Raw genomic sequence first — 6000 nt, 5'->3', positions numbered from 1 at the left:
TCCTGCACCGCCTGAAAGTGGCAACTTGAAAGGTCAGAAACAACTTTCATTTGCCCTAATTTCAAGTGCAAGAAACCAAACACTGTCGGGCTCATCAAGTTAGGTTCATTTAAAAACAGATACAGAAAACATATGCTAACGCACATAACTAACGAGCTACCAAACTTCAATCTGATTACTCATTTTGATCTATCGTATGTGGTATAGATACCGGTTCGAGGTTAAAGTTTGCGACGACAGTGGCAATGAAGGAACCTTTGTCATTTTCGACAAAGAAGCACTGAAACTGGTGGTAAGACAGGCACCTGACGTCATGAATGAGATGAGTGAGGTAAGAACAATCGAAAAGTTTAACAGAGCTTATGTGTCAGTCTAACTAATCACATGTTTATGCCATGTAATCTGGTGAATAGATCTTGGATTTGAATACTAAAAATTTAGAGGTTTCTCAATCAAACCTTCTCATTTGTATATTTGAATAGTCTTTTAATAGTCAGGTGTGATACAAATTGGATATATTTTTGGCAAAGTTGTATAGTTACTTATTCTTACTTTCTAAAATGTAATAGGGAAAATTGTCAAATATGACTCACAACTTGATTTCAAATGCAAAAGTAAACTCAAACTTGAATCAAATGCAAAAGTAACCTAAAAGGCTATTGAAATTACAACCAGCCCCTTTTGAACAAACAAAAAAACCAAAAAAAAAATACGTTTCTAACCCCCGTAAGTCGTCTGGACTAGTTCTACTTAGAAATAATTTAAAATTTTTGTAAAAAATATTTTGATAAGTAAAAAATTGAAATCATGTAATTAACATATGTTTTAAGAGATATAAATTAAGATATAACAAAAGTTAATTGTTTTCAACATAGATGAGTGAAAGTAGTGAGTCATGATACTCTTTGGTTTAGGTTTTGCCAACATATGTTGTAGTATTGTATGTGTTCTTAGGGTTAGATTTTGGAATGCATAAATGTTTTTTTAAAACTTTAAAATTTACTTAAGTTTGTTTATTTCTGTGTACAGTAAACACTATTTAAGTATAACTACGGCTTTATAACGTGTGGTTAGTTAGTTAATTTAGACAATTTAGTTTAGGGGTTAAATTTAGGGTCTGGGACGTCTGATGTACAGTATTCAACAGTCGACTTACTAGTAAGTCGTCCAAACCGGACCGAACCTTTAATTTTTCAATGTAGTTTTAAACCTAACCGGATTATTTACCGGGCATATATAAGGTGTTTTTTTATTCAGTGTTTCGCGAAATTCAGAAAACCCTAACGCCATTTCTCTCAAAGGAGATTTCGAAGGTGATTTCCGTCGATTATCTCTAATCCATCGTTCTCACCGCCGGTTATCTCTCTGCTGTTATCACTGTCGTTCTCACCACCGTTCTCACAGCCGCTTCCTCTATATAAGATCTGAGAGGAAACCCTAGCGCGCATTCTCTTAGAGGCGTCTCGTTGAACTCCGCCGCCGGTAAGTTATATCTCTTACTGTCGAGTGATTGATTGAGGAAAAGATGAACATAAAACGTTGTCTCTATCAATTTATACACTCGTTCTTTTTTTCACGTCTATTTTGCAGATATATAACCGCTATGTCGAAGGCGACTATATCTTCTCCGAATTTTCAGGTCGGCTTTAAAATGTTCTAATGGAAGTCTTGGAAGACTTTTCAGACGACTTAAGTATAAGTCTTTCAGCTGGAAAACTTGCTAGACGACTTAATTATAAGTCTTTGATTGTTTTGAGATGGTTAACTTAATTATAAGTCTTTGATTGTTTTGAGATGGTTGTCTTTGATTGTTTTGCAGGAAAAAAATGAATATACCAGAACTCCACCGTAGGATACATACATTAGGGGAAGAGCCCCCCGCAGTGCATAGCATTTCGTATCATACTTGTTGGACGTTGCATACTGCTTTAAAGAAAGCTCTTCATGATGACGAATATGAAGAGCTGAAGGAGTCGAAGTTGGGAGTTTTCATCAAGGTCCAAGAGCTGGGATTTGATTGGGCTTCAAGGCTGGTTCACTACATGCTCGGTTTCCAGCTGGACATAAAGAAGAAGTATGAGCTGTGGAGTCTCGTTGGTCCAGAACCTGTGAGGTTTTCACTGAGGTTTTCATTGTTAGATTTTGAAAACCTCACTGGTCTAAACTGCGAGTACATCGAGGACCTTGAGAGACCTCACTGTGTTGTTACAAAGGAGTTGACTTCTTTCTAGGAGATGTTGGGAGTTCATGTCGAAGCTGGGCCATCTACTCAGGAGATAATAGCAGCATTTGAGAGATGCGAAGGGTGGTCTCGGGATGATCGCAAGCGGCTCGTGTACCTTGCCATCTTCACTGGATACATTGAAGGGAGAAAGTATTCAACCCCTACACGGGTTAGTCTGGCAAGGCTAGTGATAGAGCTAGAACGGTTTGAGAATTATCCATGGGGGAGAGTCGCGTTTAAGGTACTGATGGACTCTGTGAAGGGCAAAGATATTTCGGGTTGTTACACTATTAATAGGTTTGTGCAAGCTCTCTAGGTCTGGGTGTACACAGCTCTACCGGAATTGGGTGCTAATTATGGTAATCCTCTCCCAAACAATCCGTCTCCACCGATACTGGCTTACAAGGGTCGCAAAGGACGCAGAAAGTTTAAAGAGGTTATCCTCAATCAGGTATTTACTTCAATCTGGATGACTTCGCAGAAAACTTATAATTAAGTCGTCTGATAAGTCTTCCAACTGGACGACTTAGTAGAAGACTTATAATTAAGTCGTCTGGAAAGACTTCCAGCTGGATGACTTAGTAGAAGACTTATAATTAAGTCGTCTGGGAAGACTATCCAGACTACTTAATTATAAGTCTTCTACTAAGTCTTCCAGCTGGAAAACTTTCCAGACGACTTAATTATAAGTCGTCTACAAAGTCGTCCAGCTGGAAGACTTTCCAAATGACTTAATTATAAGTCGTCTGCGAAGTCTTTTCTTTCCATTTTTCTTAATCCGTCAAATATCTAACTTCATATCGTCTATTTACTGCAGACTAGGGTGATCAATTTTGTTCAGAAGGACATTGGTGAAATGTTTCCAAAATGGGAGTTTGATGTTGAGGACACGCCCGCGGAGAACATAATTAAACTCATGTTTGTGAAGAAACCGTGGAAGTGGACCATGGATTGCTGGGAAGTCACCGGTACTTGGGTCAATACAAAGCCGGCAGTTGTGAGTCCAGCAAAGAAAAAGGTAGTGAAGGAAGACAGTCCAAAACCTCGGAAGAAAGCTCGTAAAGAGGCTAGTGAAGAGGCAGCTGCAGTGGCTAGTGAAGAGGTTCATACGACTGTTGGTGGGTTGACCAAAGAGGATATTAAAACCATGTTCAAGGACATAGTTTATGCCATGAAAGAAGAGTTTGGGACGTGCTTTAAGGAGATCAAGTATCTGTCGGAAAGGGTGGAAGCTGTGGAGAAGAAAGTTGGTATCACCACAAAACGGAAAGGGACATCAGCTCAAAACACTACCCCTCGACCTAAACCGACGCTCGAACCCGAGGTTAGTAATGAATCCTCTCCCAACAAGAGATTGACTAGACAAAGTCTTAAGAATAAGAATTGAAAAGTTGCATTGCTTTGTTTCTTGTATGTCAGAATATGTGTGCTTTGTTTATAGTGTATGAAATGGATTTTTGGACAAAGTCATTGGTTATTATTGTTTGAAATGGATCTTTGGTTATTATTGTATAAACCCATCTTGTATATTGCAGAGTGAAAGTGTTAATTGGACGAACGAGGGAAGGAAGAGCTTGCCGGAGGATAAAGGTCCAGATGTGCCCGCAGATGCTAGTTCCTCGAAAGATAAAGCTCCAGAACCGAGCCTTGTTCTATTGGACAAAAATCAATCCACTGTTTCGGATTTACAGAAGGAGGATGCTACATATCTGGAAAAGAGGGATGTTGCTTTGGCACTTTGCCGTGCAAAGAGTGATCGAACAAGGAAACTTGCTGCCTCACAGCAATCTCCTTATACGACAAACAGCACGGCCAAAGTGATCATTCCAAACAAAAAGCTTTATCCAGGCTATAATCCTTTTGCACCAATTGACAAGAAGAAGTTGAAGGAGCTCGCTGATTGGTTGAAAATTTGTCCGTAAGTGTTTGCTTTTCCCATAATAGCTTGCTTTAGTCTACAAAAACTGATTGCTTTTCAACATTTTGTGTTTGCAGTCATTATAGAACACCTCTCGATAAAAAATCATGTACAAGTAGAACTTGGTGGTATCAAATCCTCCGGACCTCCTTAGAGTGGCTGGAGGATTGTGTAAGTCTTCTGCTATGACTTAGATGACTTACTGATAAGTCTTCTTTGTAGACGACTTACCAATAAGTCGTCTGGTAAGTCGTCTGATATCTTCTGACTTGTACCCTATTTTATATGCAGCATATTGATGCTTGGATTAATGTGCTGAGGAAGAGTTACGACGCTAACCCACAACATTTCAGGAGCAAGAGAATGTGTTTCCTTGATCATCTCTTTACTCAGCAATGGAGATTCAACTACAAGGATTTTAAGGACTCGGAGCCCGATCAGAACGGTTTAGGAAGAAGACTCCCTGGTGGGGCGTGGAATTATTATGCAGGCACTATACCATCATTTTGCCAATCGAACAAGGTTTGGGGGACGGATATTGATGATGTCTATGCGCCAGTGAACTACAACGACACTCATTGGATTGCTATGTAGATATCGATCCCAAAAATGCACATAGTCATCTGGGACAGCATTTGTTCCAGTATCTCCCCAAAAGAACTCGATGTGGTAATGGAGCCTTTTCTCTACATGGTCCCTTATCTGCTTGTTGAGTGCGCTTCTTCAGACGAACAACGTGCCCAATACATCCTGGAGCCATTCACATATGAGAGACCGACCAATATACCTCCGGCCCGAGCTGGTGATTGTGGCGTGTACTCTCTAAAGTACATTGAATGTCATGCTCTTGGGATAGAGTTTAGTAAAAAAGACTTTGCTAAGCCCAACGAGAAGACTATGAAGGATAAGATGGTGGTGAATATATTTCAAGAGCTTCCTGACGCGCATGAGTTCGAAAACAAGGACAATGATGCCAACCTGGGTGCGTATGAGGGATGATAAACAGGCTACGTTAGATTATTTGTATGATAGATTAGTCTGATGTGTGTATTTGAACTTGATCCCTATTTTGTAACCTATAAGTAGTCTGGAAATTCTTTTGTGTAGTGACTTTTTGTAACCTTTCGGATAATATAAAGGGCAAGACCTTCTTAAATTTGTTTGGTAGTGCAATTTGACAAAGAAGTTGACACAGATAAGTTCATAACACAAATTTTTAATACATATACTAAACACTGGACGACTAACTGGACGACCTTCTGGACGACTTACTTGAAGGTCTTCTGGAAGAAAAAACCATGGACGACTAACTTTAAGGTCTTCTTGACGACTTACTTGAAGGTCTTCTTGAAGACTAAACACTGGACGACTAACTTGAAGGTCTTCTGGAAGAAAAAACCCTGGACGACTAACTGGACGACCTTCTGGACGACTTACTTGAAGGTCGTCCACGTCATTTCTTACATTGTGGTTTCGTATGGCCAGTTTCCTTGCATTTTGAGCATCTATAAACCATGTGGTGCTTCCGGGGTTTGCGTCCTATCATCCTGGATAGCTCCAACCAAGATTGCCATCTTGATTTCTTCTGTCTTCCCGGACCACGCTTTACATCCGGAGGAAAGCATGTGCGTTCCTCAACTTGTTGTCCAACACAAGGATATATATTCTCTGAGTATCATGCAAACAGAAAATCCTTTGAGTACACTGGACATACAAGTGTGAAGATATGCAAACCAGCAGATGTTCCAGCAGCTATAGCATGAGAGCAAGGTATTTTCTCCACTACATAGACACCACAATCACACTTTCCATGTTCCAAATCAACCACACAGTCCATTTTGCCACCTTTCACAAAGAA

This window comes from Brassica napus, chromosome C6 (genome assembly GCF_020379485.1).
Source record: "Brassica napus cultivar Da-Ae chromosome C6, Da-Ae, whole genome shotgun sequence".
NCBI classification, from domain to species: Eukaryota; Viridiplantae; Streptophyta; class Magnoliopsida; order Brassicales; family Brassicaceae; genus Brassica; species Brassica napus.
Note: the sequence above shows the minus strand (reverse complement) of the source record.